The 14,092-nt window shown below is 39.0% G+C and overlaps 1 pseudogene; it reads left to right on the top strand.

Annotated features, from left to right (window-relative positions):
• The first annotated feature begins 12,555 nt into the window (after positions 1-12,555).
• On the top strand, positions 12,556-13,161 carry LOC146545700 (uncharacterized; annotated as a pseudogene).
• The last annotated feature ends 931 nt before the right edge of the window (positions 13,162-14,092 follow it).

The raw sequence follows: 14,092 nt of genomic DNA, 5'->3' as shown, positions 1-14,092 counted from the left end.
ATGAGGTACTACCATCAAAAGTAGAAAAGGTGCAAACCAGGAGATTATTGTTTTACACAGTTGGAAAAAAAATATTACATTTTTAAACTCAATTAAAGTCTCTCCTTTTTTTCAGATAGATATAGTCATATATATATATGCAAATATTTGCTCTTAAACACTGTTCTAGTAATGCAAAATGTATGAACAGCCATCAGGACTAGATACATGTTTTTTATCTTTCATTCAAGTAGCATTGGCCTCAGTATTGATCCCTGATGTACAGTCAGTTTGCAGGCTCGTGGTCCACTGCTCCAGTTCACACTTCTTCAGTTTTTTATACAAGGATATTATTGGAAACAGCTCTGAAAACCTTGGTAAAAATAAATCACAAGCACTGCTCTCCCTCCATCCACCAAGCCACTCATCTCATTTTAGACGAAAATGTTGTTGGTTTTGTCCTTCATAAAGCCCCGCTGACAGCATTCAATTACCTGTTCTTTCATATGTCTAGAAATAAATCAAGAGTGACCTTGCAATGACACTGGCCTCTTACTTCAGATCTCATTCTATGAGATCTTTTTACTTGTTTGCATCATATGCATTTAAATGTTCTATATTATCTGTCCTCTACCATGGAGAAAACCTCCTCCATTCAGCCTTTCCCACGTCTCAAGGATCTAGTATTTCTGAAGAATTTTTTACTGGACAATATTAATGCAAAGAGGATACTAGATAACTCAACGTTGTTCATGTTCATTAACACCAGTTTCTCTGTCTAATTTGGCAACTAGACTTATTTTACCTTGTTTTCCCTTTACAGCTGACATATGTACAGGTCACATATTCGTTATTATCAACACATTTTTTCAGTGATTCCTCAGATCCAGCTGGTAATTAGCTTTATATAATACAGTTCCTTTGTGTTCAGTGTCTCCAAATTCCTTCCAGGTCACCTGACTCTTCTTCAAGACTTTGTAATCCACCTTTCTACATGTTAGTCAAGAGTTCACTGTTCAGTAATGCTGGTCTCCGGCTGCCTCTGCTCAACTTCCTACATGTGAGGATTATAGCAGTTTAAGACCAAATTGACACTATAACAAATAACTGGCATGGCAGTGGCCCTGGTACTGGCCATGCCTGTTTTATACAGGCAAAGGTAATGAAATATTTTCATTTCCTAAATGTGGAATATTTATTAAACTATGACCTTAAGAGTCTTTAAGCAACAGTTAAAACTCTTCACATAGTCATACTGTACTCTTTATAGAATAATGTCACCAGAAGGTCTCACTTTATCATAGTCTACACACAAAAAAAATAAGGAACCAGAAGAAATTTGATTTCTTGTTATCTATGTTATTTTTTGGGAAAATACCCTTATGAAATTACTTATGCTTTCTCTCTTCTCTTTACAATACTGCAGGTCTGTGACAATGGAAAGCACTTCTTTAATGATAAAATGACAGAATCAGAGAACAGCATCCAGGTAGGTTTTGATTATCTCCAGAGAAGGAGATTCCGCAACATCCCTCAGCAACTTGTTTGCATGCTCCGTCACTCTCAAAGTGAAGATTTTCCTCATGTTCACTGGGACCTTTGTATGTGCCTATTGACCCTTGTTATGTCACTGGGCACCACTGAAAAGAGCCTGGCCCCATCCATTTGATTCTTGCCCATTAGATAAATATAAATGTTGATAAGATTTTTTCCTCAGTTGTCTTTTCTCCAGACTGAACAGTCCCAGATCTCTCAGCCTTTTCACATAAGGGAGATAATCCAGGACCCCAGTAATCTTTGTAACCCTCCATTGGACTGTCTCCAAAAATTGAACCACCTTTCTTGAACTGCGGAACCCAGAGCTGGACTCAGAAGTCTAGGTGGTTTTTTTTTGTTTGTTTTGTTTTTACCAGAACAGAGTAATTGGGAGGAGAACCTCCCTCAACCTGCTCGCCACTTTCTTTTTAATGCACTCTAGGATTCCATTGGTCTCCTTGGCCAAAAGGCCACACTGATGGCTCACAGGCAATCTGCTGACCCTCAGAACACCCTGCAGAGCTCCTTTCCAGCAGATCATGTTATTATTCCTTCCCAGGCATAGGAGTCTGTACTTGCCCTTGTTAAACTTAATAAGGTTCCTCACTGTCCAACTCTTCAGCCTATCAAGCTCTTGCTGAACAGTAGCTCAGCCTACAGGCACACCACTGATTCCTCCTATTTTTATATCATCAGCTGACTGGCTGAGGGGGTTATTCTATATCTGGATGAAGCTCATTGATGAAGATATCGAATACTTGGACTGAACTCAGTACCAACAGCTGTGGAACATCACTAGATAAAGGCCTCCAAATAGACTTTGTACTGCTGATCATAACACTTCACACTCTACCAGTCAGTTCTCAATCCAACTCTCAGCCTACTATCTCAAACTTTAAGCTTTTTCATGAGAATGTTATGAGATACTATTAAAATTCAACATTAAATCTTATTAAATAAGATCATTCTGCTTTTAGTTTCAGAAAGATAGTTTTGAATCAATTTAAATATCTTTCATCATATACAGCTCAAAAGACAAATATTTTCAGAGACTGAAGTTGAAGTCTTCTACATTTTTTTCCTCTTTTGTTGCTCTGTTGTTTTTGTATTTCAGTTCCTTGCTTTTCCACTTCACATGCTTTGCATTAAAAAAAAAACAACACATATTTCAAAGACTTCTGATAAATACATTTGCAATGGTGTCTACATGTGGAGGGTTGAACTCAATGATCTCAAGGTCCCCTTCAACCCCTACAATTCTGAATTGTGAATACATATGAATACATATTCACATCTGAACTCAATTCTTAGTTAAAATATCTGCTAGTTATTTCCAGCAAACTATTTGATAGACCAGGTCTATTCAATTTAAGTTTTATTAGTAGCAAATTTTTAATACAACTATACACTCAGAAATTGATACTGTGTGGGAGACAGAAGCAATAAAGAAATTCATTTTCTTTATTATTCTTTTTGTGGAAGGAGAGAGAGGAAGAGCAGGAATCTGTAAAATGGGATGCTGTAAAGAGTACAGTAGCATTGTGGAGGTCCTAAAGATTCTGTCATTGAAGTTTTGAAGGAAAGACATCTCACTGAAGTTGAAACTACATAAAAACCTCTAAATTCTGTGTTTCGAAGAGCTATGCAAACCTGCTTGGTTTAAAAAAAAAAAAGAAAAAAGAAATATAAAATCAGTAAAGACTATTTATCAAATTAACAGATTTCAAAAATTTATCTTACACGCCAGTCATGCAGAAATTTCTAGTATATCTTCTAAATGTAATTTAGTGTAGAGATAAAGAAAATATGTACTTAAAATATATGAAAAATAAATAGTTATTTACTGAGCTGGAGTCCTCATACCTAAGTGAGAAGGAAAAAAGAAGTCATAGATAATGTTCTTTACTGTTAGCTCATTTCCTTTCTTCATATACTTATAAAAATCCATTTATACAATGGATTCCACAAACTGCTGCATCTTCAGCATGTGATTACATAATTGAGGAATAAAATTCCCTTTCTATCCATGACCTTCATTGAGTTTGTCTAGATGACATCCAAAGAAGAAATGAAAAAGTAAATGATATTGCTATTACTATTATTATGTAATAATATCACTTATTTCTAATATCTTTTTCACAGAACAATCAGATAATATTGAAGTCAAAATCATATTATTTGATTTCTAACTACTGTGGATTTTTTTTTGGTTTCTCGTGGTGTTTGTTCTGTTTTGTTTTTTTTTTGTTTGTTTGTTTGCTTAATTTAATGGAAGCTAATCAGAATACATGTAAAGAGTAATATTTGGAAACTCTAAATATTTAGACTTTCCAAAAATGTAAATTTACATAAATACACATCTTTGAGCACAGGTATCTGAACACAGATTAATTAAGCAATCTTTTTTTATTATTTTATACACTAGTTAATTATTCCTTGAAGAATCTTGGGTGTCTATTGGTTTCTTATAGAACTCGAAAAAACCTCTAGCATGATCATTTTGATTTTCATTTACAAGTGTCTTCACTCATCTCATTTTGAGAAACAGTTTCACAGACACATTGTTTAAGGTAAATTAACTCTTGCAGATGACCACAAACAAAGAAATGAAGTTTTTGAGCATGCTGTTTATAAAGACAGTGTGATTGAATTTTTTAGATAGGACAAACATCACTGAGGTTTGCAGGCAAACCTGAGATTTAAGAGTGTTCACATAGAATTCTATGCTATAGAACAGAATAAAACAATATTGTTTTATTACACATATAATGACCACAGCTCCTATTCGTCAGTCTCTTTATTTCACAGTTGCCCACAGAGTCAAGAGAAGGAGAAAAAAAAAAGAGTGGAAAAATAGTTTTAGATCAAAAGAGTTACAAAGAAGTATTATTAAAAAAATTAAAAACAATTTTCCATTCAAAACTTAAAGTTGATTACATAGTGCACACATTGCATGTAGACTACTTGATCGGTGGCCCTACTAGATAGTCTTCCACTGTATTTCTGTCATGTTAACCCATAGAGTAGGTTCATAAGCTGCAAAATGCATGCTTTAATTGCAATGAAAAAAAAAAAGACCTTGAGTACAATTTATTTTTTTCTCCATATTTAAACATCTATTCATGCTTTACAGAATTTGATTTACTTTAATATGAATTGAGAAAATTTCAGATGTACCACATCCACTGTAAATAAATTTTATTTTGCTAAGGTCAATATGTTGTAGAGTTAAGGTCATTAAGGTTGAATATAATATCATTATAATTTCTATTGTCAGAATGGCCCATTAAGGGAAACATGCTACTTAGATACTTCCTTGATTTGTTCCATTGTTCAGAATCATTATAAATTTATATATATATATATATATATATATATATCTCCAAAAAAAAGTTAACATAAACTGAAGATTGCATAACTCTCTGTAGCAGATCGTCTTCTAGCTGAAGAATTCCCATAGTATTCAACATAAGTAAAATCATTATCTTTTCAGCCAGATGACAGTTTGATTTGTAAAAGTACTAAAAGTCAAATCTGTAATCAGCTGATTAACTTTCCATATTTTAAGTTAACTAAGTTACAGATTAAAAAAGCTGGACCTAGGGCACAGAATTTAACTTGGAGATACCAGATTCTAGATATATATTGCTTATATGTCCAAATAGCATTAAAAAAACAAAACAAAACAAATACTCATACAAGCAGAAAAGTCTTTCCATCATACTGAATTTTAATACAATAGAAAGCTTCCCCACTAAGTAACAATGTGCAGTAGTCAGTTAATTATCATTAAGTTATGAAAGATATAGAATAAATCTTTTCCATCTTTTGCTAATTATATGTGCAGATTCCCTCTTGTCTCATTCACTCAGACATAAGGTGTGTTTTGATCATGTCTAAGCACAATTATTTTTTGTTGTTGCTTTTAACTCTTGCTTACCAATCTTGGCACCACTATAAAGGAATATTTGATTTATACTCCTTTAACTCAATGAAACTGGGGAAAAAAAGCAAAAGATAGTTTTCAAAATATGATTTTAAATAGTTTTTTTTTTTTTTTAATGGTAAAAGAAACTTGGTGCATACTGACCTTGAAAATGAAATGAAGATGATACTAATCACACTGCAAAATGTCTGTGATTAGCCTTAATGCAATTCATCTTTGGAAAAAAGAAACTGAACAATCCCACTTAAGTGCTACATATCGTATATGCCTTTTGGCACAAATCATAGGACACACACAAAAAGCAAAGTAGAAGCAAGAAGTTTAGAAGCCTTTGGCTTCTTGTCAGGCTTTAAAAGGGATTGTCTCATCTAATTAATGAAAAATATTAAATCCACAAAGCTATTTTCTTCAGAAAATGTAAGTTTTAATGTTTTAAGTTTTTAATGTTATAAGTACTTGTTTGATTAGATCACTCATTACATGTTTCCTATGTAGAAAACAGTAAACAATCGTATCAGTTATAGGGAGACTATAATAGTAATATAAAACCATATTTGTGGTGTGTAATAAAACATCCAGTTATGATATAATGGTGAAATTGTGAAGTGGCAACTGTCTTACAAACTAAACAAAAATAATCACAAAATATATTCCCTGGACTTTTAACTACATATTCAACTTTCTGGTGTAACTGATAATATACGTAAAGTGAACTATACCTTGCTTTTCAAAGGTCATTAAGTAATATGCAAAAACTTAACTTTCCCCACAGCTATTTTTCTGCTCTTCTCCATGCTTCTCCATGCTGTTGAAGCTACCCTGCATTTAATTTAGTTTTCTGTAAGCTCTTAAGGGAAACAGACCTTCTGACAAGTTATTTGTGATATCTGACAAAGTATCATTAGAAGTACCAATTGTATAATCAACAAATACACAGAGTAGTGTGGCTAAATTAGTACCTACAGCTCATACAGCTAGAAAGATTATCATGGTAAAAAGGAATAATCAAAAATAAATGAAAATACTCACCTACATTCCAAGTTTGGAGAAAGACTCCAAAGAGAGCAATCTCTAGGAAGAGACCCTTCACCACTGGCAGTCAGCCCTTAAATGGGGTCTAGGAGAGGTGGAGCCAGGCTCTACCCCTTCTGGTCACACAGGTGAACTGCCTTCACCTGTGCTCCCACAGCTGACTCAGTGCTTGCCTCAGGTGTTCAATCAGAGGTTCAGGCCATGATTCAATAGTTCCCATACAGTAGTAATCACATATAAGATAAAGTTGACTAACCCAACTGGTGATGAGAGTCTCTAGCTCTAGAACACTTCTTTTCAGGAAGTGGTCTCTATTCAGGAGACATTCTCCCTTTGGAAAGCAGCCCTTCAATGAGCTCCGGGGACACAGGCTCTGTGTCCACCTCTTCCAAGTCACCTGGGAAGAACAGATAAATTTTTTTTGCCTCTGAGCTTCCTGGGTTAGATGGCTCTTCACCAGGAGCTCAGTCATCAGTTCAGCCTGTGATGTAACAATTCCCTTATGCTGGGTTGTAGGAAAATGCTGAAAATACTGTGATGCTCATAGAAGTACTGTAAGGATTTATGATTTTTTTTAGAGATGATGAATGTTTGAATTCAGAATGAGCTTTCATGAAATGTAAATTCTCTAGAAACATCTCCTTATATGTTTGTTGTTTTCGTTTTGTTTGGTTGTTTGTTTTCTTGTTTAAATTATTTGGTTTCTTACCTTGTTTGTATTTCTTTCCCAAACATTAATATCCAAGCAGGTTATTACTCACTTGTTTACACTTAAACTAGTTGTAAACATGTCCCTTTGTTATCAGGGAAAAGAAATAAAGATTACTTAAATTTAGGCAGAAATTTATCTTGTATTGAATATTTTTTAAAGGAGATTGAATGATTTATTTCCAAAAGGAGCTTATTTGCCTATAATGGCAATTTAGAATGATAATCACAAATAAAAACATTTACCATATAAGGATCATAGGTCAAATAAGATGAATCAAAAATTAATGGCTTCTAATTTTATTTAATTTAACGTATTCCATGCAAAATTTACATACAATGGTCTACAGATTACTCAGTCATCATCCCTGCCTTTGCAGTTTTTATTTATTTCCTGGATCAGATAATTCATAAATAATTATCTGTCTTTCAGTATCTCTTAACATTTTACTTATTTTCCAGGACAATACTACAGCTGGCAGACAGCTCAGTGTTTCACATCATTAATAACAGATAGTGAGATTGCTATTCAGTTAAAATTGTAAGCAAAACACACATGCATTGTCACAGTGAGAGTGAAGTGCAGGAATTTGAGAAAGTTATCTTCCACAGAGATCTTCTATCAATAATACCAGATTAAGATTTTCTTCAAAACTAAGCACCTTACAGTCTCATCTCTTCCTTCTTTACAGGAAAGCCCAAGGTAAGAGCTACAGGCAGTTTGAGTCTTAACATAATTATTTAAGGAGTGGTTTTGACATCTCAGAATAGTTCTGAGTCTGGAAATTTCCTATTATCCTGGCCTTAACCACAAAAACTCCTTTTTTTTTTTTTTTTTTTTTTTTAATCTATACCATCTTTTATTATTTTCAGCTGCACTGGTCTTCTCTATGCCTGAACTTTCACTTCTAACAACAGTTTCAGCCTAGCAAAGAACACTATTTAACTGGACATGGTATTCGCATCTCCTGAACTAAATGATGTGGACACAGAGAACCAATTCCTGTGTTCAAGACCAAGTAGAATCATAGAATCACAGAATGGGCTGGGTTGAAAAGGACCACAAGAATCATCCAGTTTCAACACCCCTGCTATGTGCAGGGTCTCCAAACACTAGACCAGGCTATCCTGAGCCACATCCAGCCTGGTCTTGAATGCCTCCAGGGATGGGACATACACAACCTCCCCGGGCAACCTGTTCCAGTCTGTCGCCACTGTCTGTGTGAAAAACTTCCTCTTAATATCTAACCTAAACCTCCCCTGTCTCAGTTTAAGACCATTCCTCCTTGTCCTTCACTATCCACCTTCATAAACAGCTGTTCCTCCTCCTGTTTATATGCTCCCTTCAAGTACTGGAAGGCTGCAATGAGGTCTCCCCAAAGCGTTCTCTTCTCCAAGCTAAATAATCCCAGTTCCCCCAACCTTTCCTCATAGGAGAGGTGCGCCAGCCCTCTGATCATCTTAGCGGCCCTCCTCTGGACCTGCTCTAAGAGCTCCACATCCTTCCTGTAGGGGGGTCCTGTTGCCTTCTGCCTCGCTCACAGGCCCAGCGCCCAGCATTCTATGCCCCGCGCCCCGCCTGGTCCATCCTCCCATTGACCACACCAATATGATGTGAGGAAGAATGGCGTTTATTAGCAAGATGTGCCTTGTATATATAGGCCTTGTGTCCCTGCCCGCAAGCTGTGTGATCATTGGATAACTGTTCGTTTGCAATTTTGCCACGTATTAACAAGCATGAGGCATAGGGAGGGATCCTACCACATAACACCAGTCATGGCGCATATTGCCTAATACAACAGGGTCCCCAGGCCTGGATGCAGTACTCCAGATGGGGCCTCACAAGAGCCAAGTAGAGGGGGACAGTCATCTCCCCCTCCTTGCTGGCCACCCCTTTCTTAATGCAGCCCAGAACACAGTTGGCCTTCAGGGCTGCAAGCGCGCACTGCTGGTCATGTCCAGTTTCTCATCCACCAGGACCCCAAGTCCTTCTCTGCAGGGCTGCTCTCCAGGAGCTCTTCCCCCAGTTTGTACAAACACCTGGGATTGCCCTGACCCAAGTGCAGCACCCTGCACTTGGCCATGTTGTACTTCCTTAGGTTTTCATGGGCCCACTTCTCCAGCCTGTCCAGGTCCCTTTGATGGCTTCCCTTCCTTCCAATGTATTGACTGCACAGCTCAGCTTGTGTCATCTTCAAACTTGCTGAGAGTGCCTTTGATGCCATCATCTATGTCGTTGATGAAGATGTTGAAGAGCACTGGTCCCTAGACTGACCCCTGTGGAACACCGCTTTTGACTGGCCTCCACCCTGACACAGAACCATTGATCACAATCCTTTGGCTGCATCCAGCCAGCCAATTCCTAATCCACTGAACAGTCAAAGTTCAAATGCATACCTTTCCAATCTAGAGAGAAGGATGTGGTGAGGGATCATGTCAAAGGCCTTGCAAAAGTCCAGGTAGATGACATCCACTGCCCTCCCCCCATCCACCAAAGCCATCACTCCATCATAGAAGGCCACCAGATTGGTCAGGCGTGATCTGCCCTTAGTGAAGCCATGCTGGCTGTCTCAAATCACATCTTTATCTCGTATGTGCCTTAACATAACTTCTAGGAGGATCTGTCCCATGATCTTCCCAGGCACAAACATGAAGCTCACCAGCCTGTAGTTCCCCGGGTCTTCCTTTCTCCTCTTTTTGAAAATGGGAGTAATGTTGCCCTTTTTCCAGTCACCCAGGACTTAACTAGACTGCTATGATTTTTCAAATATGATGGGGAGCGGCTTGGCAACCACATCAGCCATCTCTTTCAGAACCCTAGTATAGATATAATCTGGCCCCATGGACTTAAACACGTTCAATTCTGTGAGGAGGACTTGGACTTGTTCCACTGTTACACTGGGACAGAAACCATTCCCCATACACTCACTTAGAGGGTCACAGTCCACAGACACGGGAAGCCTGACCACCCGTGAAGACTGAGGTAAAGCATTCATTGAGTACCTCACCTTTTTCTGTGTCTGAGGAAGCCAGCTCCCCGTTACCTTTCATCAGAGGGGGAACACTCTCCTTGGCCTGTCTCTTCCTGCCTACATACCTGTAGAACCTCTTCTTGTTATCTTTCACATCCCTCGCCAAGTTCAGCTCCATCTGCACCTTAGGTTTCCTAATCTTGTCTCTACATACATGGACAACAGCCCTGTATTCCTCCCAGGCTATACAACCCTGCTTCCACTTCCTGTACATTTCCCTCTTTTCTCTCAGTTTAAGCTACAGGTCCTTGCACAGTCACGACAGTCAGCTGCCTCCCCTGCTCAACTTCTTCTGCTGGAGGATGGAGAGCCGTTGCGCTCTCTGAAGGGTGTCCTTAAAGAGCTGCCAGCTTTGTTCTGTGCCCATGCCCCTGAGGACAGTTTCCCAGGGCATCACACTCAGCAGCTCCTTGAGCAGCCGGAATTTTGCTCTTCTAAAGCACAGGGTCCTAGCTCTGCTTTTTGCTAGGCCCACATTCTTCAAGATCACAAAAAAAGTAACATAGAGCAGCTCATATTCACACTATTTACAGGTAGCCACACCTATAATATATTTGTCCTGGAGAAGTTTATTTGGTGTAGTCCAAAGTGAAGGGGGAGAGAGAGAGCTAACTACATAGGGTTCCAGTATTTCAGCTGCCTCGTTCACTATGTTACTTTTATTCTCAATACCAGAACAGTTCTGTAACATACTAGGCAGAGTTCCTTATATCATTGATTCTTCTGACTTGGGGATGGTTTGCAGCACATTACACGTTCATTACTTGCTTCAGAGCACTCAAAGAGCATTAAGAAACAATGTATGAGGTTAAAACATATGAAAAATGTCTTAAATAATCTAATAATTTAATAATGGCATGTGGAAGGTGAGCGATTCTTTAAGAGAACAGGTTGGATATTAGAAAAAACTAATTATCTGAAAGAGTGGTTAGGCATGGGAACAGGCAGCCCAGGGAGATGGTAGAGTCACTATCCCTAGAAATGTTCAAGAAATGTTCAGATGTTGTAATAAGGGTGTATGGGGTTGCTGGATCACAGCCCAAACCTCTGATTAATCACCAGAGGCAAGCAATGAGTCAGCCATGGGAGCACAGGTGAAGGCAATTCACCTGTGCTGCAGGAAGGGGTGGAGCCTGGCTCCACCTCTCCTAGACCCATTTAAGAGCTGACTGTCAGCAGGGAAGAATCTCTCTGGAGATCTGCTCCACTGGAGTTTATTTCACAAGCCTAGGATAGGGTGAGTTTCTTTCCTTACTCCAATATAGTAATTACATCAGCCAAGCTCCTGAATATACATATACCATCTGTATATCCATTTATTATACAACTAGTAAGCCAGGCAGGCTAAATCTACTTTACATCATATCTTTCTTGTGGAATTTCTATAAATGGGTCAAGGGAGAGAACACCATTTCCCTAGATAAAGTGATCCCCGGGCAGATCCCAGGGTTTCTGAGATCTCCTTATTATCAACTAACGACTGTAATTGAGAAATGGGATCCTTTGCGTACTTTAGGGAATATTTCCCCAGTATGCATGACAGAATACTTTCAGGGACTAGACAGAGATATCTTAACTTTGAAAGAAAGGCAATTAGCTGCATCCACAGCGGCATGGCCACTGTTAAATGCCTTAAATCAAGCTGAGACAAGATAAGAAAACTTAGTGAAAATCAGCTATTAAAAGCTTATATTGACAAATTGGAACAAGAGCTTAATGTATTAACAGGGGAAAAAAAAAAATTACAGTCTCTAGGTCAGGTCCGTAGTATTTCAATAGATGATAGTCATACCTCTGAAGTAGTGGACCTGGTTGAACAGGAAAGCAGAAACTCTAAGTCAGATCTAGAGGTTCCACTTACGGCAGACCCGCTGGAACTCTGTCCTATTATAACTCAAAAAAAAACAAAAAAAGTACAAGATAGATTGGCAGAGGTGCCCGCTGACCAATGGCCCCCTGCTGAAATGCATTTGCATGTAATAGCTAGGCCATATACTCCAACTGAATTAATGGATATGGTGCAGCAATTTCGGCAGAGGCCGAGAGAGTGTACCTGCATGGCTGCTCAGGTAATGGGATTCAGGGGCAGAAAGTGTCATGGTAAATGGGCCAGAAATAGCAAAGCTGGCCACCATAACATTATACCCTGATGTCCGGCAGAGATTATACTCTGCTGTCCAGTATAGTAATGAAAACCACTCAATAATAGATTGGGTAATGGCAGCATGCCGGATGGTCCGGCCAATTAAAACAGACATTCCATTAAACATAGGACTATGGTCCTCCATGAAGGACCTTCAAAATTACATTTGCGAGTTAGGTATGAGAGAAGCAATATGTGAAGACTCGTATGATAGTCCAGATATGATCAAGTTCTCAGTGAGCATGCGAGATTTAATTTTACAACAGGCCCCTTCCCACCTATATGGGACCATAGTTTTGATATTAAATCCTCTGGTGACCTTGGAAGCCGTAGTTCAACAGGCTGCTCAGATAGTAGCTGATCTGGGGGAGACAGAATGCCTGCGGACTAGGCGCAACATTCGGATGTTAGAAGAAGCTGAGGTCCTGCCGGTGACTAAAACCAAGATGCCAGCTACTTGAGCTCCTCGATTGGGACCCATAAGGGTTTCCCGAAAACAAACGTTTAATGACCTAATTCGAGCTGGGGTCCAATTTGCTAAGATCAACCGCCAGCCCAACCATGTCCTTCTCCAGCTTTGGAGACAGCTAAAGGACAATCAAAAATTTCAAAACTACCCTAAGAAACCAAGGGTAAGAATTATAGAGAGAATACCAACAACAACATGGAACCTAGAAGACTTTGTTGTTCCTAATAGGAAAAAAAAGCTGCCTCAGGTGTCTTGGGCCCCAATGCCTGAGCCACCAGAAGCAAAAGAAATGGTCCTAGCACGGCTCATGGCGTGATGAGGGATGTTAGTTCCCCGAGGGCCTCCAGACGGGATCGGAGGCCCTATGTAGAATTAACAATTTATTGGTCCCCCAAAAATATTCAGAGAGTTATGGCATTAGTGGACACTGGAGCAGAAATATCAATTATTTACGGAGATCCAAACAAATTTGATGGAGACAGAGTGATGATTGGTGGTTTTGGGGGACAAACTATTCCTGTCACCCAAACATGGTTAAAACTGGGGGTTGGGCATCTCCCACCCCGGGAGTATAAAGTATCTATTGCCCCAGTCCAGGAATACATCTTGGGCATAGATACTCTATGCAGTTTGGCTCTCCAGACAACCGTGGAAGAGTTCAGACTTTGACAGAGATGTATTAGTATCCAGGCGGTGCAAGTAATATTGAGAGGTCATGTGAAACATGGGCCTATTTGCCTGCACCGGATTACTAATGTGAGACAGTATAGACTTCCGGATGGGCAGGACAAAATATCAAAAACGGTGCAGGAATTAGAAAAAGTGGGCATTATAAGACCTGCCCACAGCCCATGTAATTCCCCCATATGGCCAGTGCGAAAGTCGGATGGCACGTGGAGAATGACAGTAGATTACAGGGAATTAAATAAGGTCACTCTGCCTATTCATGCAGCCGTACCCAATATTGCTTCCCTAATGGACACATTGAGTAGGGAGATAAAAACCTATCATTGTGTCCTAGATTTAGCAAATGCATTCTTCAGTACCCCAATTTCTGAAGAATCACAAGATCAGTTTGCATTTACAAGGGGAGGCAGGCAGTGCCACAGGGGTATGTGCTTCACAAACATATTGTGAAGTGGCATGTGACCTGGCTGATTGGGAAAAAAACCTGATAATGTTAACCTGTATCACTACATTGATGATCTCCTGCTGATATCCGACTCACTGGAGGCAGAAGGACAGGC

The sequence above is a fragment of the Meleagris gallopavo genome, chromosome 1 (genome assembly GCF_905368555.1).
Source record: "Meleagris gallopavo chromosome 1, MGAL_WU_HG_1.1, whole genome shotgun sequence".
In the NCBI taxonomy this organism is placed as follows: Eukaryota; Metazoa; Chordata; class Aves; order Galliformes; family Phasianidae; genus Meleagris; species Meleagris gallopavo.
Note: the sequence above shows the minus strand (reverse complement) of the source record. Positions and strands in the feature narration are given on the sequence as shown.